Source organism: Amphiura filiformis, chromosome 2, assembly GCF_039555335.1.
Source record: "Amphiura filiformis chromosome 2, Afil_fr2py, whole genome shotgun sequence".
NCBI lineage: Eukaryota > Metazoa > Echinodermata > Ophiuroidea > Amphilepidida > Amphiuridae > Amphiura > Amphiura filiformis.
The window spans coordinates 26,464,208-26,492,094 of NC_092629.1; the positions used below are offsets into that span (position 1 = coordinate 26,464,208).

Below are 27,887 nucleotides of genomic sequence, written 5' to 3' on the forward strand. Positions count from 1 at the left end.
ATGTCAGACAGTTCAGAAGATGAGTGCCCTGAGCTGGTTCCAGTGTCAACAAAGAAGATACCAGTCACAATCATAACTGGGTTTCTAGGCAAGTCTTGGGTGAGGGCCTGGGTGTGGGGGGGCAGTGGTGTAGGCAGACATGTCAGACAGTTCAGAAGACGAGTGCCCTGAGCTGGTTCCAGTGTCAACAAAGAAGATACCAGTCACAATCATAACTGGGTTTCTAGGCAAGTCTTGGGTAACACTAACATTTTATTTTTGATTTGTACCTTTCATTCTTATCAGGAGCTGGCAAGACGACTTTGTTGAACTACATCTTGACAGAACAACACAACAAGAAAATTGCTGTTATACTCAATGAATTTGGTGAAGGTATGCGTGTATAAACTTATGTAGTAACTGTGTATTAGGCCCTTCCTAATAAGCGCTCTTAACAGAGTTTTACGAATGATTAATGTGTAAGTGCCCCCTTTTCAATGCACCTGTACAACTAAATTCCATCAAATTTATGAATGAATTATCTACCAAGGCAGGGTTTTAAAGCAGTATATATTCAGAGAATTGCAACAGAGTCCACGATGATAAGCATAATGAATACTCCAGGGCTCTCATCAAGGTTAGGGTCTGTGTACACTATGCCATACTGAGTCTATGTGCAGAGCTGCCGTACCTTTGAAGTCAGGGTATTAAAGCTGTATATGCTGAGAGAATTGCAACAGAGTCCTTGATGATAAGCATAATGAATACTTCACGGCTCTCATCAGGGTTAGGGTCTGTGTACACTATGCCATACTGAGTCTATGTGCAGAGCTGCTGTACCTTTGAAGGCAGGGTATTAAAGCGGTATATGCTGAGAGAATTGCAACAGAGTCCTTGATGATAAGCATAATGAATACTTCACGGCTTTCATCAGGATTAGGGTCTGTGTACACTATGTCATACTGAGTCTATGTGCAGAGCCGCTGTACCTTTGAAGACAGGTATTAAAGCTGTATATGCTGAGAGAATTGCAACAGAGTCCTTAATGATAAGGATAATGAATACTTCACTGCTCTCATCAGGGTTAGGGTCTGTGTACACTATACCATACTGAGTCTATGTGCAGAGAGCCGCTGTACCTTTGAAGGCAGGGTATTAAAGCTGTATATGCTGAGAGAATTGCAACAGTCCTTGATGATAAGCATAATGAATACTCCAGGGTTCTCATCAGGGTTAGGGTCTGTGTACACTATGTATACACTATGCCATACTGAGTCTATGTGCAGAGCCGCTGTACCTTTGCAGGCAGGTATTAAAGCTGTATATGCTGAGAGAAGTGCAACAGAGTCCTTGATGATAAACGTAATGATAAGCATAGGGTCTGTGTACACTATGTCATACTGAGTTGATTACACATCGTGAAACAATCTAGCGATACACATTTTGTTCCATTTATACAATACTGAGATGTTGTTTTCTTGTTCACATATATATATACAGGCACAGCCATTGAGAAATCAATGTCTATTGGCCAATCAGGTGAGCTGTATGAAGAATGGTTGGAATTACGAAATGGATGCCTATGCTGCTCTGTCAAGTAAGATGTCAAAGGTCATTCTTATGATTAATCATCATAGAATAATGTGAATGCTATAATTAAGGGAAATAAATTGTCATGAGAGTGCAATGGCTGCCCATATAAGATTTTGAAATTGCATTTGCAGAGGAATCCAAAAAACTTGAACAAATGTTTATTTCATGAGTCATTGGGTTTTGAGATTGTCTCACAAGACTTAACATGCAACACAATTTAAATGACAAAATGTTTTTCGGTTTGTTTGGTTTCTATAAAAACCTATTGTAAGGCTTGCCCTTGAATATGTGTATTGAAAGATTACGGTAAGCTTCTGTCTGTGCATTGAAATCAGAAACTGACACAAATTTGAATTTTATAGAGCTGTTAACATGAAAGATGCGTAATTGTATATGCGAAAAAACATAAAATATGAGTCCTTTAAGCTGATGAGTGGCTGCGGCACATATTTTTAACTTGGCCTGAGTCCATCGGCCCCTCTCTTGAAACTATTAAACATGGTGTAACAAAATTGCCATGCATAGCTGTTTAAGAACTAGTGGATTCGGCCTACTATCATGGTGATTTCTGCCACAAAGATATCGGAGTGCTGACGCTGTGCAGCAAACTCTGAACAGAGCTATGGCCTGATGAGCCACTGCAGTAATAACTGAAAATTCTCTAATTGCCTATTTAAATATCCCCTTATTATGGGATAGGCTTTTTACAACGAACTTCATAACAATTAGTATGTTTTTAGTGAGTCAGGAATACAATGTAGCTCTGACTTCTTCAGGAAAAAGTTCGTAAGAATATAATGAGACATGTAGACCGCCCCTTGCCTACTGATAGCTCTGAAAAGAATGGTTCACTGAAAATTACCCCTTGTCAACAGACAACAAGCTGACCTCACCTATCTGCTAATGTAAAAAGTTTTTGGAGGGTTTCTGCTTCTGCTCTTAGGTCTTATACTGGCTGGACTCGATTAGAGTATGATGCCAGGCTTGTGCAGGGAGGAGGGGGTATGGAAAATTACTAATAAAGTTGCTGCTTGAAGGTGTTGGGCATTCCACTCCAGGACTGATGCTGGATCAGTGCTTTGAATTGATAGAAACATCCTGCGTTTAACAGAGCTTTGTAGAGTGTCTTTACTCTTTGTTTCAATTTTTTCTGAGTTTTTCTCAGGACTGATGCTGGATTAGTGTACTAACACTGCTAAAACCCATTTGTTCTCTTCTCAAAGGCTAATATTTTTGTTAGGGCTAGTATTCATGATTTGCTGCAATTTTACTTTGCAAAAAGATAACATAAGTACCAAGAACTAAAGAAAAGATGATGTGTAGCCATAACATGTAAAAGCGCAGCAAGCAGTTAGACAATTCAGTGCACGCATTCCGAGATGTTGATGCTTCTTGGGCCTCATGCAGAAGATGATACGGTTGCGTTATTAAGTCGACTAGAGACATAGTTCACTTCTAATAAATTAATACCCCAGAGGCATTAATAAGAGAGAATGCAGTAGGCTTTATAGCCTGGCTTGAGCCTGGTCCCATCAGGACCCAAGTGTGTCTCTGTACAGAGCAACCAGTTAAACAAACAAACTGAGAAAAGCTCTTTGATGACTTTATTTAACAGAGACAATGGAGTCAAGGCTATAGAAAACCTGATGACAAAGCGAGGCAAATTTGACTACATTCTGCTGGAGACTACAGGTTTGGCTGATCCAGGTAAGGTAATTCCATTTGATTGACTGTCCATTGTGATTCGTCAATACAATAGTGTAGTCACCTGAAAGAAGACTCTTGATATGAAATTGCCAAAAAGTCCGTGTAAAATCTATAAAAAACATCCAAAAAGTCAACATTTTTGGCATCAAAAAAGATTTTAGACTGGTAGAATTAGATGTGGTGTCCAGTGGTGTGTGCAGATACCACATTCCCCTGTTCGACCTAAAAAAGGAAAGCACTGTGTGCAAAGCACACATGGTGATTGCCTTAGCACAAAGCCCAGGGAAGTAGCTAGGGTTTGTGGCATCTGGTAGTCTTTGTTGGGGTGTTTGCCACGAGCGGAGCGGCAAAGGTGTGACACCAAGCGTGAAAGAAAGAGGGTGCTTCCACCCCAAGACTCCAGACAAAGCCTTGTCAAAAGGCTAGGCATCTGGGGCACTCCCTTCATAAAGGGGGAAAAACAGCCAACCTGCTTGAACATGCAAAGATTTACCAAAATATAACTAGTTTTTCATAATCAAGGTGAATTTTGGCCTCAACAGTTTCATGACCATTTATGTTAAAATACACATAAAAACTGTGACTTTTGGAGTGGGGGCGCTTAATCAACCGATTTACGTATTAGCCATATAGAATAGCAGTCTACACACTACTAACTGGAAAGTTATTCTTCATAACTGGCCCATGTTTTTTTAATTGTTCACAACTGTCCATGTTTTTTATTAATTGTTAATGCAGGTCCGATAGCCTCTATATTTTGGTTGGACGATGAGCTGGGTAGCGATATCTATCTTGATGGTAAGCATTTATTTGTTTAAGATAATTAATACAAACATGTAGTTGAGTTCTGAAGCCTGGGGATTCACTCACATGAAAAGATGGTATATGTGCAGCGGTCAAGGGTCCCTTTTTCAGGCTCTCCGGCAGTTCCTTAAAACCCACATTTGGATAATGCTCCAGTTCTTTAGCTCTTTAGCTCAAATATGGACAATTTTATCCCTTATATAGTACTCTGGGTAATTAAGATGTACAAGGTTTTGTTTTGAAAATATTATTATAATATTTTGTTGACAGTTTAAATCTGCCCAAATCTGCTATTGTAGCTCACACATATATGCATCTCAAGATCCAACATGTCTGCTCAGGGATGTAAGTTTTCAGGATTCATCTAGAATTCCAGGTTTTTTTGGTCCGCATTTCTGCACTTTTATTTATTTTCAGCCTGTTTTGCAGCTTTTTAGCCCAAATTCACATACATTTTACAGATTTTTTGCAGGTTTTCAGTATTTTTTCTTCAAGCCTACTTACATCCAAATCTGCTGTTTAATTCAATGAAAAGTTACATCTGTTTTCATGTTGGTATATCCAGTATGTTCAATAATTGTACTGTTCAGGAGTTGCTGATATACATTCAATTTTATTGACAACATCAAAATGTTGCCAATTGCAGATATTCAACTATTTTACTTGCATTAAGATATTTGGTACTCTGTTCTAAAGACAAACTTCAATTTGCCAAAGGTTTTTTACAAATATCTATTTATTTGTTATTATTTAGGTATAGTTACTGTGGTTGATGCTAAATATGGCTTACAACATCTAGAGGAGGTCAAACCGGATGGAGTGGTCAATGAAGCTGTCAGGTAAATTGATGTGGTATTAATTTGATACAAGTTGAACAGATTGATAGAACATCACTTCAGTGTGAGAGGTCCTGAGTTTGAGCCTTGTTGTTTTTCTTACTCTGTTCTGAAGACTTGTTTTGTAGTTTGCCAAACTTCAATTTGCCAGAGTTTTTATTAATCTATTTATTTTGTATTATTTAGGTTGATGATGCTAAATATGGCCTAAAACAGCTGCAGGATTTGAATATATTTTACTTGACTTAAAAGTTTTGAATCATGGTCATACATCTAAATCAGAGGGAAATTTGCCAGTTCCCAAGCTCGATTTTAAAAGTCCTTGACCCGATCAACAGCCTTATCCCCCATTTTTCTGCAATTTTGGTATCAGGAAAAGGATCATCTTTTTCTTTAACGTTCTTGAAAAAAAGTTCATGATCAAAAATTTAAATCAAAATCATCATCTTTTTCCCATTACTGCAGTAAAATTTGACAGCCAAGATATTTTTCATTTAAATGTTGTGAACAAAAACGTGGTGAATTGTGGTAACCACACCGGAAGTGTTTGGATTGTGTTACAAAATAGCTAGTTGCCATTTGACGATCAATTCCCCACAGTCTGTGTGTTGGTTAGTAGCATGTAAAAGCTAGGTTTATTCATCTAGTGCCTTAATCGGAGAAAAAGATTTGTTGATATTTTTACAAGACAAAAAGCAACTTTTCTATACATTGTTGACATGGTGCCTTCAGGAAAGAAATTTGTCTATTCACCCATTGCACGGTTCCGCCATATGCAAGGAGCCTCAAACTAGTAAGGCATCAGAAACAAATTTGTTTGATCTTTGGATCAACCGTTGATGCTGTTTCGATGCATGTTATTAATGAACTAACAACTAATTAATCAGAATTAATGTTTAATTCATATTGGTCAATATCAATACAGGCAAAGATTCATATGTTATCACAATTAACAATAGTAGTTGATTTCATAATAATAAGGATCGACCAAGCATCAATGGTCGATCGAAGGATCAAACTAATTTGTTTCTATTGTCTAATAGACATGAAATGAAGAATACCTTAACTTAACGCAATGTCTTATTTTCTCAATCCAAACATACAGACAGGTGGCTCTAGCTGATTTAATTCTTGTCAACAAGATAGACTTAGTTGATCAGGCATATCTACACAAAGTTACTGACCATATAAGGTAGGCAAAAACTATATATGCATATCTATTATATTATGTATATGTATATATCTTTTATCTTATGAGTTATATGGAAATGTTCATAACTAACCACATTAGGTACTGCCCAATATCATTATGCCTCCATTTCAAGAACCGCTGACCCAGTGACCAGCAGGGTTTTCTTTAAGCATTTTGCTGAAGGGGTATTTTCAATATTTTTTGGGCTAAAAAAATGTTTTTTTATTAATTAGTAATTACTGTTTGTAACTACCATCTCACCCCCCCTGTAGTAATTCATCATTTGGGTGATTTCAAATGATTCAATGCTTACATGAAGGCAGAAGTAGACTCCATCATCCCCAGATGAAAATATCAGGTATTTCTATATCAAATCATGGAATATTTGAATGTGTACGCTCTGGATTTAAATGTGTATATACACCCGATTTGTGCATTAAAGAAAACCCTGATTACAATCAGTGGTAATGGCCCATTCACAAAGGACATACAGACATTTTATTGGCTTGATCAGGTGCATGTTAAACAAAGAACTGCAGCAGCCAGGGCATCTTAAAACTACTAACTTGCGACTTTACGCTCATTTCGTGATATCAATTCACAAATAAGCAGACACGCACATCACATTAGTTTCAGTAGCGCCATAGTTTTCTCATGTAATTTAGGGATATTTGGGATGCCCTGGTCTAACCCCCTTTTAGCAGGCTATATTTCACTTGAATTTCTTTGTTTTCTTTTCAACAGATCCATTAACAGTTTGGGTAAACTGGTAGAAACCCAGAAATCAAAGTAAGTATAAAATGGGCTAGAGGTATTCCATTTAAAATCCACACTCTACCTGTGGAACAATTAGTTATAGTCTTCCACAGAGGGAGTATTGGTATCAAATAGAATAGACAGTGGGTAACTATTCCATTTACAATCCTCCAGCTGTGGAAGATATACTGTATAAGTGGTAATTTTTGCGAGGGTTTTATTTTCGCGAATTTCGGGATTAGAGCTCCAACCGCGAAAATAACACCTTGCGAATGTATGCAATAATGTATTACAAGTATAGGGAAGGACTGGGAAATCGCGAAAATAACTCGCAAAAATGTGTCTCTCACACAAATCGCGAAAATAACTGTACACGAAAATTACCACTTATACAGTAGTAAAGCCATATACAGAGGAAGTATGGGTTTCAAACTAATTAACCCAAGCCAATTCCATTTGAAAAATGTACTCCCTCTGTAGAAGACTACTTAAATCTTTAACAGGGGTAGGGAATTAAGATTTTAACTGCATAGCCCGATAGTAAGAAAGAATTACACATCACACACTAGAACATTATAAACATTTATTACAATGTGTAAACTTAACATAGAAGAAAAGTTTAATATATACATCTCACAACTAATTTAACTTTATGTAAACCTACTTTATGTAACACAAAATATGCTGTTCCAATTAAAAACCACACCCCCACTGTGGAATATTTTGGAATTCCAACAAATTCAACTTCAAATTTGTCCAGATCAACCATTTTCATCCATAAAAAGTAGGAAAGGTGTGGAAGATTTTGGAATTCCAATCAAGATTGTCTATTTTTACGCCAAATTGGGCAGAATTCATCTGGATTCGATAAATTGCAACAATTTTCAGCTGGAATTTCTGATCAATTGGATTGACAGTAAGGTGCAACTGGATTTGAGATGGCAGTGAAATATTCCACAGGGGTGTGTGGATTAAAATGGAATTGCCCAATACCCATGTTACTTTTGAAGCACTTTAATGGTAAATGCCAATTGACCTTTCAGTAAATCCAATAATTCATTGGGGTTAGACCTGAGATGTCAAACTGACTTGCAATACGCAGTAACGATGTTCCCTAACGATGTGCACATTGGCGTGACGTCAAATGACAACATTTTATGTCTACCTGCAAAGGCTTGTGGGATTTATCAAAAAGGTCAATCCTTGCCAACTTTACACTGATGGATAAGGCGACACGGAAACACTTACTATATATAAACACCAAAATACTGAATTAATAACATGCTAGCACTGAACAAGAATGACCTTAGATGAGCTGACCTTATGTCAGTTCATCATCTAGTAGTAAACCTATAAAACAATCAAATTTTGTTACCGTAAACTACAATGAAGCTGTAGTAGCCTATGGTTCACTACCACTAATTCTCTATAACACAGTTTTCAATGGAAAAATAGTAATTTCAAGCACAATTTTCTCATACATAGAACTCTCAGTCTGAAAATACATTCATACATACGCGCTATATAACAGCATAGCATATGTGATTGGTCGATAGGGGTGCCCGGCTTTCCGGTCATAAACAAGCCGTGCTAGAACCGATGGACGCTTGCGGGTAGGATATGTGCATGTATGCTTGATTGCTCGCAAGCTATTTACGCAAAGCGCAAAAAATCATTGATCTTCTAATGTTGAGTAGCAATGACTAAACTGAACATTTGTCATGAAATAGTCCTGTGAATTAGATGATCTTTATCTTATTTTTGTTGTAAAGGGATTCAATTATGCTTCACCGTTGTTCATGAAATGTTATTATTTTTCTTTTTTTTTTTATTACAGGCTCAATCTTGAACACATATTAGATTAACATGCATATGACTCAAATCTAGGTCAAAGGTGAGTAATAAACCAGGGAGGTACTCAATATAAAAGTACTGTGCATTCTCATTAAAGCCATATTATTACATTTGCTAAGGTCCTCAATATTGTTCAAAATTCTGTTTTTTACATGATTATATTGTACTTTATTAAACTAATATACCCTGCAAAAATCGAGACTACAGGTGCTGTAGTTTTGTCAAAATCCGAGATATTGAACAAAAGCGCATGGGAACCGTCGATATTATTATTACGAACACGCATACCGATATTCATAACACAGGTACACAGCGTGCTTGGGACAGATATACACATCAAAGGATAGTACCATAACACAACCGCCGGAGTGATACACATTGTCGACATCAGCGCTGGTAGTAAATTCCAAATTTCTTTGCTTTACCTCAGTTGTTCGGCTCAAAATTAAAAGGGGACATATCTGATAATAAAAGCTAACATTTTATGGCAAATAAATACTAATCTATTTTGTATGGAAATGTATACATGTAATATGTCTTTAATATAAACATCAAAAAAGGGCCGGATTTTAAGCATACAGCGGCGGTGACATTTTGGGGTCATTTTTTGGTTACATAGACGTTTAGGAATCCACCTGTGGCTATATCAACACTTAGGGCTCTTTTTGAACCAGAAAATTGGCATTTAGGGTAACATTTTCTGATTTTAAAATAAATTTGAAAATTACTTTTTACAGGCTCTACATACCTATAGCCTAGTGTTAAAATAGTATTTTTTACCATCATGATTTAAAAAATGATAATATGCCATTTAGGGGTAAAATGTGGTGGTTACGTACGACATAGGGTAATAAATGTTGACACTTATGCCATTTAGGGTAGCACATTTGTTGCCATCAGTTATGGATCAAGGATCACTTCTATTGCTCCTCAGTGATATTTATTTTATTCCAAGTCACAGGTCTATGATAGACATGTCCTTAATATTTTACACAGAGGGACTTCAAATTGAGTCACCCATTCAGGTAACCCATTTGAAATTCACACTCCCTGTGTGGGAGATTAATGTCATGTCTTCCTTAGGGGGTGTATGGATTTCAACTGGAATAGCCCTTTACATGTGATGAATTTGGATCCTCCTCTATTGCTTATACATGTAGGAGTCACACTCCCTGTGTGGGAGATTAATGTCATGTCTTCCTTAGGGGGTGTATGGATTTCAACTGGAATAGCCCTTTACATGTGATGAATTTGGATCCTCCTCTATTGCTTATACATGTAGGAGTCACACTCCCTGTGTAGGAGATTAATGTCATGTCTTCCTTAGGGGGTGTATGGATTTCAACTGGAATAGCCATTTGCATGTGATGAATTTGGATCCTCCTCTATTGCTTATACATGTAGGAGTCACACTCCCTGTGTGGGAGATTAATGTCATGTCTTCCTTAGGGGGTGTATGGATTTCAACTGGAATAGCCCTTTGCATGTGATAAATTTGGATCCTCCTCTATTGCTTATACATGTAGGAGTAGAAAGTTTGTAATCATCTTTGAAAGTTCTGTTTCTCTCTTTATTTCATTTCAGTGGAATCGAAAAACTGAAGGATAGAGGACTGGATATAAGGTCAGGTCAAGGGTCAAGTCATCACATTGACCCCTCAGTGACCACTGTGACCTTCCAGCTTTGTGGCAATATTAAAACAAGCGATTTAGATGTATATATTCAGGTATGTATACTACTTTTTGCTGTCGCCCAGGACAAAGGTCAAATCATAGACCTCTCTGATCACTTGTCAAGTTTGCAGTTTAGAATGTGACTTACATATAGTTGTGCATAGGTAAGGGTCCCATCTTTTCCTGTAACTTTGATATTTTAAAGCGTACATCACATATTTACTGCGTTGAAAACACACTTGTCTCTGATTGGCTGCTGAAGCGATCTGCTTTTACCGAGTGGAAATGTGTGAATGAACATTGCGCCATATGCATTGTTAGCTCCAATTTTGCAACATTACAGCAGTACAGTAGCCTATGCCCCTGGGAATAATTGATTGACAGGTTAGCTGTATTTGTAAACATTGCAGATATCCCATCATTGAAAACTTCATAGATTACCCTATACTCTTCTGTACCCACTAGTGGCGGTAACAGGATTTTTTTTTAGGTGGTGGGGAGTGAAATTTGATGAGGGGTTAAAATAATAACGTTTTCCTAAAATTTGGTGATTATAGCTCAAAATTAGGCGATTTTAGCCCTGATTAGTGGATTTTCTGTTCATTTTTGTCCTGACAAGAGGGAGAAAAAATTAAGGGGAAAAAAATTCCCCCCTTTCCACCAAAGACCAAACAGTTATTGTATTTTGGTTCACAAGACAATTTACATTGTGCCTATAATACTCTTATAAAACATTACATTACAATTTACATGTGCCTATACTTCAATCATTATTAAATTTACATGTGCAACTTACAGGTGTTAACATTCATTCATAACCTCATGAATATATGCGATGCGTGTGATCCAATCATATTTTATTATTTGTAAAAAAACACATGTTGAATAGTTTGTGTTGTGTTACTTTTACACATTTACAAATATTAATGACTTCATTTGCATATTATTTGTATTTACAAACCTTTGTTATTTACAAATCTTTGTTGTTGGGGCCACAGTAATTATGAACCGTGTAATTCTAGTTCAAAATGTCTCACTTCTGAGGGGGCAATATCTCCCCTTAAACTCCCCCCTCCTGTCACACAAGTGTGACACTTTCACTATGGACCACAATAGCCTCATCCCAATGGCATACTTCAACACTCATAGTGCAAAATTTGACCTCAAGTTACAGAGTATGAGTTTCTGCACCCAAATTTTCAAAGGTCATTCAATGAATGTGCAAATGTATTGGTGTTAAAGAATTGCGACACGATAGATGAGCATGTTGTGGATCCTAGTGTTTGTGCCGATCAGCATCACCACAAAGAAACATCCACTTGGCCTTTATCAAAATAATGTATTTAAGCAAAATTCCGATGATTTAAACTTGTATAATCAACTTTCACTACATATGTTTATCAAATGCCAATCAAAAGAGTTAACTCCAACAATACAGACCATTGTACGATATATTACATTCAAGAAACAATCATGCACTTTTTTAATAGTTAGACATACAATGTATATACAACTATTTTGTTAAAGTTAAAGCCCTAATGTATGATTTTCGTTCAACTTTTGATTTTGTTATTCTTAACCAAAAAGCTGAAATAATATTAGTAATAACGGTCAGAAAGTGTTTCTGTCCATTTTAAGCCATCGAGGTAAAGTGAAAAAAAAAACCCACTGAATATTTTGGCTTTAACAAAATTGCTCTGCTGACCTACAAACACAACACATTTTGGCTGATTCCATTTAGGTGTAAGCAAGTTGGGATATGTGTAAATGTGCCGAAAAATTATCCCATTTCATATTATAAGATCATACATTTGTTATGGCTGTAAAGCAATAAATCCAATTTTTATACCAGCAATGTACAAATTACAACTGCCAACAAACATGTATTTACAAACCAGTTGTATACTAAAACAAGTTTACCAAAAGTGTCAAATGTCATAATTTGTCTCCTAAATAATATCATTACCCATAATGCAATCATTTTACCTAAACATTGCACACCTTTAATTTAGAACAAAGGGTAACACAGAGTCACTATTATAACTGATTATTCTAAAACTTCACACCAACTGATTAACAGACCCCTTCTACATTGTAGACTGAGGATTGATTTCTCTTTTAAAGGGACTTTTTTTTTTTTTTTTTTGGTTGAAAGCATTTGGATGCTATGCAAATTTTTCAAAGTATCTAGGTAACCCTATTCTTATGTTCCGTTGATGGTAGTGCAGTATACAAATTCGCAACGGTAAATGCACTGCATGCTAGCCATAGGCTTCAACATTAAAAGTCCAAGTTTTAAGATATTTTCTCAAAATATCAAAATATCAAGAACCAATACTAGGCTTGTTAGTTCTCAGTTTTATGCATATTTATGCTGATTCCAAATATGGTCATGAAAATGTACAATTCTGAAGTTTTTGGATTGAAAATTTTTTTAATTTGTCGTCTGCAGTTGACATCTGCGTAAATAAATGAAATGCTCCTCATGCGATATCATATGGTCTCATACAGGATTATCACTATTATAACTGATTATTCTAAAACTTCACACCAACTGATTAACAGACCCCTTCTAGACTGAGGATTGATTTCTCTTTTAAATGGACTTTTTGTTTGAATTTGGTTGAAAGCATTTGGATGCTATGCAAATTTTTCAAAGTATCCAGGTAACCCTAGTCTTATGTTCCGGTAATGGTAGTGCAGTATACAAATTCGCAACGGTAAATGCAGTGCATGCTAGCCGTAGGCTTCAACATTAAAAGTCCAAGATATTTTCTCAAAATATCAAGAGCTATCTTAAGAACCACTGAACCAATACTAGGCTTAGCTTGTTTGATCTCAGTTTAATGCATTTTTATGCTGATTCCAAATATGGTCATGAAAATGTACAATTCTGAAATTTTTGGATTGAAAAAAATTTAAATTTGTCGTCTGCAGTTGACATCTGCGTAAATAATGAAATACTCCTCATGCGATATCATATGGTCTCATACAGGATGGTGGTGGCTCCTCATGCGATATCATATGGTCTCATACAGGATGGTGGTGGCGGCCTCATGCGATATCATATGGTCTCATACAGGATGGTGGTGGCTCCTCATGCGATATCATATGGTCTCATACAGGATGGTGGTGGCTCCTCATGCGATATCATATGGTCTCATACAGGATGGTGGTGGCGGCATCATTGTAGATCTTTTGAAAGCACTAGCTCTTCTCTCTCCATAAGACACAACCCACACTTGATGAAAAGCCATTTCTTGGATCCTTTCATGTCCCATACAACAACTTGATAAGGTGCAGGGCCTCATGCTACAGAATGCATAGACGTAAGGATTGCATGCGCAACTACAGAAGGCAAGCCAGAGTGACACCCATTCCAAAGTTGGTGACACATGTTGGTCACCGTCTAGTACTAATTCTTTTGCAATTACAACAAAAAACGGCAACCACATCAGCGCAAATATGATGGATGCAACAAGTCCACTCTTAGCAACCCGCCATTCATCGCTAACATGAGTATGTAGATTTTTTAGAAATCCTGAACTTACGGTGAATCCAGATATAAATACATTCAGTCTCCATGATGATGTGCGATAGTGTAATGCGGTGGCATAGCTTTCATCGTGTTCCATGCCTTCTGCAGTCCCTTCACAAGAGTCAAACGTGGTTGATATTACACGGTGTTTGTGACATATCTCTGTCCATTTATGTCGATCTTTTGTGACATTATCTTGAGCGGCGATATGGATTGGCGATAAGCAAATGCCATCAAAGATAGCGGTGCAAGAAATCCACAAAGAATCAAAACTAGGTTATACCTATTGGTAAAACTCTGATTTGACCTTGATCCGATGGTACAGGAATATCGATATGCATGGTAATCGATTGAATCTTGAATGATGAGCGTTGGTAGTGCGAGCATTGCGGCAATAACCCAAACAGAAATCAACATGATATAGCTGTGTGTGCTTGTGATACGTTGATAATAAAGTAGTGGTGTTCTAACGGAAACATAACGGTCCACTGCGATCATAAGAAGAGTGAAAATTGTGGCAGCGAAGAAGAAAACCATCAGGAATCCGGTACACACACACCATCCATTGGAGAACACCCAGTCATCATGAAGAGTTGCTATGACTACAGATGGTATTATCAGAACAGTCATACAGATATTGCACACCGCATATTGTAAGATGAGGCGATTGGAGACCGACAACAAAAACGGTTTTCGTAAAGATGTGACCAAAACTAAAATGTTGCCAATAAATGATGCTATAAATATCAAAGATAAAGTTATCACACGAAATGTGGTCAAAATGGACAATGAATCGATAGTTACGTTAAAAAACATGTTGTCAACAGGTTGTCAAAATTTGATTGTATTTATCCACAGATTGGTGATTTATTGTGACAGATAGAATATTGTATCTTTGCCCTTGTATAGCGGAACGCCTCAGCCAACCTCCGATTTGTCAATGGCGCAGCACAGCCACATCATGCTGTAAAGAGCTCTCGGTTGCACCACCGTTTTACTGGGATTTACCAACCATTTTCATCATATAACCCAACCAACATGCATGGTAATGTACCAACACCATTCTGAACAATAATTCACGAGCATGAACTACATCATTAATTGATATTTTGGTGGCAAAAATATTTAGCTGTCTTCAAATTTTGCTGTACTACATGTAGTAAGCTAGTTATAGTACAGTCATCCAGCCACGCACAGGCCTGTACGGTTCAATAATCCGCCTCCAGTTCAACTCTCTGCGTGCTTTGTTTACACCGTTCCATTGAACTGAACTGTTTACGCATTCATCGCCCTTCGCATAATTTGTTTCCGTTTGTTTTGCATTTGACTTATTTTCCATCATACTCCGGCTTCTAGTTTTGTCTGATTTTGTAAACATGGAGGAACTACGTACCATGCTTGTGGCAATGAAACTAGAAAATCATCAAAACTTTGCTAAAATAACAAGTCAGCTTGATCAGTTTCAAAAGGACTTTTCTTCACTGAAAACCGACGTCACTGATCTAACTTTAAGCGTCGAGCATTTAGATGCTGAAGTAAGTGAGATTAAAGATGAAACGATTCCTGACCTGCGCAAGCAAATGCAGAAGGAAATTGATAATCTAAAGAAGGCGAGAATAACTGCCGAACTGTACACCAAAAAATCAAATCTGCTGTTTTACGGCATCCCAGAAAGTCCCCTTGAAGATACTGAAGCTGTCCTTCGCACTTTTCTGACTGTACACCTGAACTATGAAAGAGCTCAGACAGTAATATTTGCCAATGTCCATAGATTGCCATCAAAGAATTTGGAGAATACTAGACCTAGTCCCATCATCGCCAAGTTTCTAGAAATGAAGATCCGTAATGATATATTGGACAAGGCAAAGAAACTGAAGAAATCTCCGCAGAAGATTGGTATAAGTCCGCATCTACCTGCTGAAATGCAGACAGCAAGAGCCCAACTCCTGCCAGTCAAGCAACAAGCCATTAAAGATGGGAAGCGTGCCTACATCAAGACCACTGGGATTGAAGTGAAACTTTACATAGACAATGAACTATATAGACCATAAACTATTTCTCCATTTAATTCCTAGATTGAGATGAGACTCTGCATCTAAATTTTGTGCAGTTTGAATTAAATCATAAAAGATTTTTTTCATGCCATCATTGTCTCATCCTTTACATAACTCATGTGGACTTTGACTCCACATAATATGAACTTGCTTTGACTTAAAATAGTAGTCTCTAACATCATTTTGAAATGTTTCTGGGTCTATGCATTTGCATTTATCTCATGTATCACGTTACTCGGTTTATGTGCAGTTTGTAATCGTATATGATTTTCCATGCCATCATTGTCTTTTTTTCAGAACTCATGTTGGACTTTGACTCTACATAATATGTCTTTGCCTTTGATTTAAATTATTAATTTAAAATTATTTTGAATTGATTCTGGGTCTATACATTTTGCATTTATCTTACTTATTGTCAAATCATGTTACTCGGCATATGTTTCTTTTTTTCTCACCTTGCTGATTATCAATTGTATAGGCCTACCCCTAATTTAATTTCTTTTTATCATATCCAGTGAAATGGTTTTGCGTTGTGCTCTCTCGCCGTTGAGCCATATTTGTATCAAATTTCAAATTTGGTAGCACTTTCTATTTCGTTTGTTAAATTTTCATAGTTTTTGTTTGTTTGTGTGTTTTTTTATTTTGTTTTTGAACTGTTGGCACTGTGATGGTTGAATGCAATAATTGTTACAAATATATTTATGGTACAAATTCTATTCAATGTAATTTGTGTACATCAATTTATCATAAATGTTGTGTTGATGCAAATCATGATGATATTAACAACTGGTATTGTTTCAAATGTTCTTGTACTATTTTCCCTTTAATCATATTGCTGATGATAATGAGTTCTTATTTACAATTCAATCTTTGAATAATTGCCATACTTATAATAAGTTTTAGAATTAAAATTTGATCCCTTATTATTTGAAATTGGTATGAACAATCATACCAATGATTATTTGCAAAGTGATGTCTTGAATTCATGTAATTATATTTTTGATCCAAATTCAGACTTCAAACTGTCCATCAAATCTGGTTTCTCAATTCTTCATTTAAATGCTCGTAGCTTTAATAAAAACCAGGATCTTATTAATGCTTTTATTTCCAATTTAAATGTTACCTTTTCAGTTATTTCTTTATCCGAAACCTGGTTTAAGGAAGATCACTCTAATTTGATTAATATTACCAATTATAACTTGCTTAATTTTCCTAGACATGGTAGAAGAAGTGGTGGGTCTGCTCTTTACATTCATGAGTCGTTGTCTTACATTGATCGTTCTGATTTAAATCTAACACAAAACCAACATAATGTTATTAATCATTCGGAGTCTGTTTTTGTTGAAATAATTTATCAAAAATCTAAAAATATAGTTGTTGGTAATGTGTATAGAGCCCATCATACCGATGTCGATGTTTTCAATTCTGATTTATCTATATGTTTAGATCAGATTCTAGCTGAAAATAAGTTGTCTTATATTTCTGGCGATTTTAATTTAGACATTCTCGATTTTGACAAAGACCGTAAAATAAATGAGTTTGTTAATAACTTTTATTCTCACAATATGTACCCTCTTATTGATCGTCCTACTCGTATCACCGATACTTCGCCACTATTATTGATAATATTTTTACAAATGTACTTGACAAAAAGATTCAGTCATGTATTTTCATCAATGATATCACAGACCACTATCCTATTTTTCAAATAACTGATGATGTTGATATTCATATTGATGCTCCTAAATTTATTTACACTCGGTCCTTCAATCAGAGTAATAGGGACATTTTTACAAATCGCCTTGAATTGACCGATTGGAACCATATCTTATCCGATAATTCACCCACTGATGCATATTCAAATTTTATTTTAAAGTTTAAGGATATTTATGATAGTTCTTTTCCAGTACAGCGCAAGCGAGTTTCTAGGGCTAATGGAGTCCCTCACAAACCCTGGATTACTAAAGCCATCCTTAAGTCCATCAAGAGGAAGGATAAGCTCTATCGCAAATATAAACATTCTCCAACAGCTTCAAACAAGCTTGCACTGTCTGAGTATAGGAACAAACTTACTTCAATCATTCGTGCATCAAAGAAAAGTTATTTTTGTAATTTACTTGATATTCACAAACGAAATATGAGGAAGACATGGGGAGTTTTGAATGGCCTCTTGGGTAAAAAGTAAGAAAGGTCTTCCGGATTCTTTTGTTATTAATGGTAACAGTGTGTCTGATCCACAACAAATAGCTGATGGCTTCAATGACTATTTTGCCGACATAGGCCCTAATTTGGCCAGTAAAATTCCTGATGTTCAAACAAATTTCACTGATTTTCTCACATCTGCTCCTTCACCAATGAACTCGATCTTTCTTAAGCCAACAGATGAGGAGGAAATTGTTGATATTTGTTCATCGTTCAAGTCTGGTACAGGTTGTGGTTATGATGATATTAAGCCTGACATAATTAAGAATATTATTCACTTAATTAAGACACCGTTAAGCCATGTTTTTAACTTATCTATTAGTTCAGGTGTTGCGCCGGATGATCTCAAAATTGCCCGTGTTGTTCCCATTTATAAATCTGGTGATTCTACTTTATGTAACAATTATCGTCCAATTTCTGTTTTGCCCATTTTTTCTAAAATTTTAGAAAAATTATTCACAAAAGATTATTTGGATTTCTCGATCGTCACAATTTACTTCAAAATTGTCAATTTGGTTTTAGACATAATCACTCTTCTTACATGGCACTTCTCACTGCATATGATAAAATTGTTTCTGACCTAGATAAGAATTTTCATTCCATGGGAATCTTTTGGACCTCTCGAAGGCATTCGACACCATTGACCATAACATTCTCCTGTCCAAACTTAATCACTATGGGATCAGAGGAAGTGCCTTGAGTGGTTCAAGAATTACCTTTTGAACAGAACTCAGTATGTTGTCTTCAAAAATCATAAATCATCTTTTCGTTCTGTATCATGTGGTGTGCCACAAGGCTCAGTGTTAGGTCCACTGCTTTTTATTATTTTCTTAAATGATATTGTATTCTCCTCTGACAAATTCAATTTTGTAACTTTTGCAGATGATACTAATGTCATCGTCTCACATCCAAATCTTTCTGATCTAATTACTATTGTAAACACTGAGTTGGAAAATCTTTCAGTATGGTTTAAATGCAATAAGTTATCACTTAACATCGATAAGACTAATTTCATCATGTTCAAAAATAGACACAGTAATAGAAGGTATGAGGATGATCAACTTGATATTTGTATAAATGGTATTAAGGTTTCCAGAGTTGCCAATACTAAATTCCTTGGCGTTATCCTAGACGAATCATTAACTTGGTCTAAGCATACTGCTAACATTGTTAATATTCTTTCTAAATACTGTGGCATTTTATACCGTTTCAAAGAGTTTCTTCCTTGCAAAACGTTATTTTCTTTATATAACACTTTAGTGTTACCTCATATTTTGTATTGTAATTTGATTTGGGCAGATCAAAACAACATCCATCTTAACACTGTTCACCTAAAACAAAAACGAATTATGAGAATCTGCTCAAATTCCCACTGGCTTGAACACACCCCGCCATTATTTAAGAAGTTCAATGCTTTGACTATTCATGACATCCACAAATTAACGCTTGGTTTATTTATGTATAATTACTCTCACTGCAACCTTCCTGGTACTTTTTCAGATTACTTTGTTCAAAACAGATCCATTCACAATTATCCTACTCTTAATTCTTTACTATATCGTCCTTATAATTTTAAATATGATTTAGCAAGGAACACTATCAGAAGACAGGGTCCTTTGTATTGGAATTCGATTGATTTGGAGTTGAAAAATATTAAGTCAGTACATGTTTTTAAGAAAGGGTTTAAGTTACATTTATTGTCTCGGTATTAATCATGTTAATATTATATTTTTCCAGTTGATCATGAATATGTGAATTATATTGCCATCACATAAGCCAACAACACTCTGTTTGCACCTGTCTCGTCCTGTTTGTCTGCACTTTGTCCTGTCCACTGTTTGTAGCAAGTTTTTCATGTTACTTTGCATATTTATGAAATGTCAAGGTGGCCAATTTTAACGAGCTTTGCTCTCTTTTGGTTTTCCTACCAATGAACTGTTTTGTATATTTATCATGTTATGTATTTTCGGTGAAATAAATTGAACATTGAACATTTGTAGGAATATTCTGAAAAACTGCGTTTATAGGAGGAGTAATTATTTTTAATTTAAAAATGGCTACTAGTATTCCAGTTGAAATAGTAATTCCAGTTGAAATTCATACACCCCCTATGGGAGGCATAGCCTTAATCTCCCACACAGGGAGTGTAGATTGCAAATGGAGTCACCCACCCATTCAGTGTCGTCTGCTCCAAAATGGGCTAGTCCAGTTGAAAACTATACACCCCTTATGGAAGAGATAACCTTAATCTCCCACACAGGGAGTGTGAATTTCAAATGGAATCGCCCATTTAGTGTCGTCTGCTCCAAAGTGGGCTGTTTCAGTTGAAATCCATACACCCCCTATGGAAGACATGTCCTCAATCTGCCACACAGGGAGTGTGAATTTCAAATGGAATCGCCCTTTCAGTGTCATCTGCTCCAAAATGGGCTATTCCAGTTGAAATCCATACACCCCGTATTGAAGACATAACCTTAATCTCCCAAACTGGGAGTGTAGATTGCAAATGGAATCACCCATTCAGTGTCGTCTGCTCCTAAGTAGGCTATTTCAGTTGAAATCCATACACCCCCTATGGAAGACATGACCTTAATCTCCCAAACAGGGAGTGTAGATTGCAAATGGAGTCACCCATTTAGGTAACCCCATTTGAAATTCACACTCCCTCTGTGGAAGATTAAGGCCATGCCTTCCATAGGGGGTGTATGTATGTCAAGTTGAGTTACCCATTTGTTGCTGTCTAATATAGGAACCGTTCCTGTAACTAGCAATTGTATTATTATAACAATTACTGTATTTTTGCACTAGGTGATTAATTGTAGTAAAATATTATTTCTTACATACGAGTGTTGATGGAAATTTTGTTCTATGACGTCTGTAGTGCTTACGTAGATGTTAAGTCAATTGGCAGTAAGCTGAACTGAATTAATGTGTTGTTAAGTTGTCCTACGTTTATACAAGCAAAATTTGATCTTGTTGCAAATTTGGGTTTTAGTTCAAGTGTTTTAAACAAAATTAATACAGTAGTGTAGTGTTGTAGATTCATGGATAATGGGGAAAAGTTCTGTGTGCACCTGGTTTAAACAAATTAAGGAGTAGTGTAGAAGTTTAACATGTTTAATTAGAGCAATATTGTAACATTTGCTGAGGAGGATGCCCTCAATTCTTTTCAAATTTTCAATTTTTACATGATTGCAAAGTAAACTTCAAGTCTTCTTCAAGTCTTCAAGTTGTCACCACTAGAAGTTTGCTAAACTATGCCAGTAGGGGATACCAGTATATGTGATGCAATAAAGCAAAATCAGTCGGAACTCGGAAGTATTGATTTTGAGATATAGCCAAACAAAGGAAATATTTCCTTTTTGTTTTCCCTTGTTTTGGAAACTCTTTAATTGCTCATATCTTTGGAACAGGTTGATCAATTTCAATAGGGGTTTTAACAAAATGCAGCCTTGTAAATGTTTTTACTATCCTATAAGTAACTGAAAATTTAATATTTCTGAGTTCCGACTGTTTTTGCTTGATCGCATCACATATATGTCCTCAGCTCCCAAAGACCCATTATTTCTGTGGGAGCATACCCACCAAAAAAAAAATCTGAGGTTGGTATATCACTCTGTTCACAGTGATTTTGACTTCGGTAAACTTCTTCAAGTCATCATCACATTGTCGGACGTACACTCAGCAGAACTTGGTTGGCACAAGTTGCTACCGTGATACGCATTGCCAGGAGTAGTGGCAGTGTGAATGATGTGCAGCGTAAGTTCCACCAGGTGTACCTCTGAGAATTTACTCCTGACAAAAGTCAGGATTAGTGAGCTATGTGTAATCTCGACTCCGCCAGGCATATGTTGCAATGTGATCATTGCTACGCTTGGCACCAGGTGTAAGTTTGACATTTTTATGATCGTAAGCTAGGAAATTACATTTCACATGGTTGAAAAAGGTCATGGGAACACCGGAAGTGGTAGCCGATGTTTATGCCGACGAGAAGTGAAGCTTAGTGGAACTGATCGACATAGTGCTATGTTATATACCCCATATATAGATTCCTGTCATCTGATTGGTTAAAAGTTGGGGCATTGTTTTAACTACAAATGTATGCCCTGCATTTGAGAGAATTTCATCAAAATGAACTATGCCCGGTCATGGAAACAAACTATTGACTGGTGTGTGTCCCGATCAAACTCTACGCAATCACGAGGTATATGAAACAAATAATGACTGCTTTATTCCGGTCATGGTTAATGTGTTATGTGTACGCTGTGTGCAGGACCTCGATCGCTAGTGCTATTCCAGAACATTGGTGCACATCCCCTAAAAGAGAGATTCACAATTCCAGATCCCCCCGGATCATGAGCAGTAGAAAGAAACATGGATTTAAGAGGGAGATAGGGTTATTAGCAAAAAAAATACCAAATATATTGAGATTACAAAATATGCCTAATTTAAATACCAATTGATATATATGTAGTTAAGGCGACGGTTCTATGGGTGGACTGAACTTCAAATACAGTCGGTCGGTCGGACCCTTTATACAGTTACCAAATAATTTCCGCAAATTACCAAATATTTTGAAATAAAAAAATGAAAGAAAAATCCTGCAATTTTCGACATTTGGGTCGGCATTCATTTGTACACGAAAAGTTTTTCCTGATTTGTTAAAATCTGCCCGTGAGACCTTTTCTTTTTTTTTTGTTGCCTAATGCAATCTTCTTTTCTTTTTCTAGAACCTAATTTGGGAGAAAAATGTACAAAACAGCAAAAATGAAATTATGGAAATACTCAGGCTCAAGGTAAGACTGTATTTACTAATTTTTTGCCATATTTTGTGGACCATATCTTAGGGATGTACAATTCCAGATTGGGCCGATTTCTGAATCGGGGTTGGGGAAAATTCTTTAATTTGTCAACCTAATGAACTAATTATCATTTTCATGCAAAATCAGTATTTAAGGTTCAAACTTGAAGTAGTTCCAGTTCCTCAAGGGGGGGTGTGAAGCGTGCACGACTGCAAAGGGGCCAACGGGGCACTTGGCGAGGACTGGTAGATTTTGTATCCCCTATGCACTGAACAAGTGCTAGTTCAAACTTTAAATCATTTAGATGGAGCCCATATAGAAGAATGTAATAGCCCCCTCTAGCTGTGCTTTGTAAGTTCTGATGTTGACTGTCCATTTGAAATCATTCAGGTGGAGCCCATATAGAAGTGTGTAATAGCCCCCTCTAGCTGTGCTTTGTAAGTTGTGATGTTGACTGTCCATTTGAAATCATTCAGATGGAGTCCATATAGAAGAGTGTAATAGCGCCCTCTAGCTGTGCTTTGTAAGTTGTGATGTTGACTGTCCATTTGAAATCATTCAGATGGAGTCCATATAGAAGAGTGTAATAGCCCCCTCTAGCTGTGCTTTGTAAGTTGTGATGTTGACTGTCCATTTGAAATCATTCAGGTGGAGCCCATATAGAAGAGTGTAATAGCCCCCTCTAGCTGTGCTTTGTAAGTTGTGATGTTGACTGTCCATTTGAAATCATTCAGATGGAGTCCATATAGAAGTGTGTAATAGCCCCCTCTAGCTGTGCTTTGTAAGTTGTGATGTTGACTGTCCATTGAAATCATTCAGATGGAGTCCATAAAGAAGAGTGTAAAAGCCCCCTCTAGCTGTGGGATGTAAGTTGTGATGTTGACTGTCCATTTGAAATCATTCAGATGGAGTCCATATAGAAGAGTGTAATAGCCCCCTCTAGCTGTGCTTTGTAAGTTGTGATGTTGACTGTCCATTTGAAATCATTCAGATGGAGTCCATATAGAAGTGTGTGATAGCCCCCTCTAGCTGTGCTTTGTAAGTTGTGATGTTGACTGTCCATTGAAATCATTCAGATGGAGTCCATATAGAAGAGTGTAATAGCCCCCTCTAGCTGTGCTTTGTAAGTTGTGATGTTGACTGTCCATTGAAATCATTCAGATGGAGTCCATATAGAAGAGTGTAATAGCCCCCTCTAGCTGTGCTTTGTAAGTTGTGATGTTGACTGTCCATTTGAAATCATTCAGATGGAGTCCATATAGAAGTGTGTGATAGCCCCCTCTAGCTGTGCTTTGTAAGTTGTGATGTTGACTGTCCATTGAAATCATTCAGATGGAGTCCATATAGAAGAGTGTAATAGCCCCTCTAGCTGTGCTTTGTAAGTTGTGATGTTGACTGTCCATTTGAAATCATTCAGATGGAGTCCATATAGAAGAGTAATAGCCCCTCTAGCTGTGCTTTGTAAGTTGTGATGTTGACTGTCCATTTGAAATCATTCAGATGGAGTCCATATAGAAGAGTGTAATAGCCCCCTCTAGCTGTGCTTTGTAAGTTGTGATGTTGACTGTCCATTTGAAATCATTCAGATGGAGTCCATATAGAAGAGTGTAATAGCCCCCTCTAGCTGTGCTTTGTAAGTTGTGATGTTGACTGTCCATTTGAAATCATTCAGATGGAGTCCATATAGAAGAGTGTAATAGCCCCCTCTAGCTGTGCTTTGTAAGTTGTGATGTTGACTGTCCATTTGAAATCATTCAGATGGAGTCCATATAGAAGAGTGTAATAGCCCCCTCTAGCTGTGCTTTGTAAGTTGTGATGTTGACTGTCCATTTGAAATCATTCAGATGGAGTCCATATAGAAGAGTGTAATAGCCCCCCTCTAGCTGTGCTTTGTAAGTTGTGATGTTGACTGTCCATTTGACATCATTCAGATGGAGTCCATGTAGAAGAGTGTAATAGCCCCCTCTAGCTGTGCTATGTAAGTTGTGATGTTGACTGTCCATTTGAAATCATTCAGATGGAGTCCATATAGAAGAGTGTAATAGCCCCCTCTAGCTGTGCTTTGTAAGTTCTGGTGTTGACTGTCCATTTGAAATCATTCAGATGGAGTCCATATAGAAGAGTGTAATAGCCCCCTCTAGCTGTGCTTTGTAAGTTGTGATGTTGACTGTCCATTGAAATCATTCAGATGGAGTCCATATAGAAGAGTGTAATAGCCCCCTCTAGCTGTGCTTTGTAAGTTGTGATGTTGACTGTCCATTTGAAATCATTCAGATGGAATCCATATAGAAGAGTGTAATAGCCCCTCTAGCTGTGCTTTGTAAGTTGTGATGTTGACTGTCCATTTGAAATCATTCAGATGGAGCCCATATAGAAGAGTGTAATAGCCCCCTCTAGCTGTGCTTTGTAAGTTGTGATGTTGACTGTCCATTGAAATCATTCAGATGGAGTCCATATAGAAGAGTGTAATAGCCCCTCTAGCTGTGCTTTGTAAGTTGTGATGTTGACTGTCCATTTGAAATCATTCAGATGGAGTCCATATAGAAGAGTGTAATAGCCCCCTCTAGCTGTGCTTTGTAAGTTGTGATGTTGACTGTCCATTTGAAATCATTCAGATGGAGTCCATATAGAAGAGTGTAATAGCCCCCTCTAGCTGTGCTTTGTAAGTTGTGATGTTGACTGTCCATTGAAATCATTCAGATGGAGTCCATATAGAAGAGTGTAATAGCCCCTCTAGCTGTGCTTTGTAAGTTGTGATGTTGACTGTCCATTTGAAATCATTCAGATGGAGTCCATATAGAAGAGTGTAATAGCCCCCTCTAGCTGTGCTTTGTAAGTTGTGATGTTGACTGTCCATTTGAAATCATTCAGATGGAGTCCATATAGAAGAGTGTAATAGCCCCCTCTAGCTGTGCTTTGTAAGTTGTGATGTTGACTGTCCATTTGAAATCATTCAGATGGAGTCCATATAGAAGAGTGTAATAGCCCCCTCTAGCTGTGCTTTGTAAGTTGTGATGTTGACTGTCCATTTGAAATCATTCAGATGGAGTCCATATAGAAGAGTGTAATAGCCCCCTCTAGCTGTGCTTTGTAAGTTGTGATGTTGACTGTCCATTTGAAATCATTCAGGTGGAGTCCATATAGAAGAATGTAATAGCCCCCTACTACACTAATGGTTTCATCAGACTGGCAACTATAATCGCTATTGTTCTGCTGGTGCACTCAGAGCTACAGGTGCCCTCACAACTATAGGTGCCCTACATGTAGTTAATATATTTCAGCAGCAGGGTCAAGTTGTGTTAGTCACAATATCACAAAATATGGATATAAAAGTTGCATGGTCTCAAATTTTAGTGGGGGGGGCAAAGATTTTTGCAGGCCAAAGGGGGGGTTGACAGATCAAAAGGGGAAGGGGCAAGCATTTTTGGTACATATAGTTTGGGCACCACTTAATTATTACACCCTAAAAAGGTATAGAAACATGTTGGGAAGTTATTCTAGTGATTAGACAATTCAAGCATCTAGTTCACCACCCTGAGGTACACATAATTAGTGCACAGCAGGGCCTTGTTATCTCTTCACAAATAGCTGATAGTTCTAGCCTGTACTCATATCAGAGGACACAATTCAATGACTTAAATATATTTTTGAAATGATGATCTGAATTGTGGCACAAAATTGAGTCAACATGATATCAATAATTATCTATTGGGTGTAAAGGTTGAATTATTATGATTTCATTTGTGATAAAATTGCAATGTAAATATTCACCTTATTTGCTGGAGTTTACTACATTATGTGACACAAAAACTTTGACAAATAAAAGTTTAGCTTTGTGAAAAAAACTTTTGTATAGTGCCTTAACAACTGATGGGTAATGACAGAGATAATAACATGAATAATACAAACGTGAATAATTCAAGGAATAACCCTTGAGGTCAGGTCAACCCTAATTGCAATTAGTCGTTTTGTTTACCTACATACAGTTATATTCAAATAATCTGTCCGCCAAGACTTACTGGTTCATCAAAGGGAACAAGCTGCTGCGTGCATTTTGTGGGGCGCCATTTTGATTACAACTTTGCCTAGATTTGAAACAAGGTACAACTAACTGTTGAAGTCTACAGTCTACTTTATGAATAGTTTCCATTAAAAGGTAAGATGATAAATGTGGTACAAATATAATATTTATATATGATCTTTAGGACTACTAGAGGTGATCACTTGTGGAGAGTTACACGATTGGTTTTGTGTACATGTATAATTTTATGACAACAATTATAGTAGATATTAGGGACTGTGCAGTAATTATGAGCAGGGGGATGTTTATTAGAAGGTAAGATGATAAAAGTGATACAAATAGTGTAGTTTGATCTCCAGGACTAACTAGAGGTGATCACTTGAGAAGAGTTACGGGTTTTTTGGAATGTGTATAATTCTATGACACCATAGTAGACATAGGTCTGTGCAATAATTATGAGTGGAGAGGGTGTTTATTAGAAGGTAAGATGATAAAAGTGGTATAAGTAGTTTGATCTCCAGGACTAACTAGAGGTGATCACTTGAGAAGAGTTACAGGTTTTTTGGAATGTGTATAATTCTATGACACCATAGTAGACATAGGTCTGTGCAACAATTATGAGTGGAGGGGGTGTTTATTAGAAGGTAAGATGATAAAAGTGGTATAAGTAGTTTGATCTCTAGGACTACTAGAAGTGATCATTTGAGGAGAGTTGCACAATTGGTTCTGTGGTACATGTATAATTTTATGACACCATAGTAGACATTAGGGGCTGTGCAATAATAATGAGCAGGGGGAGTGTTTATTAGAATGTAAGATGATAAAAGTGGTATAAGTAGTTTGATCTCTAGGACTACTATAAGTGATCATTTGAGG

General features: G+C 36.8%; 1 pseudogene; it reads left to right on the forward strand.

Moving 5' to 3' along the window:
* LOC140139403 (zinc-regulated GTPase metalloprotein activator 1-like) lies at window positions 1–27,108 on the forward strand (annotated as a pseudogene).
* The last annotated feature ends 779 nt before the right edge of the window (window positions 27,109–27,887 follow it).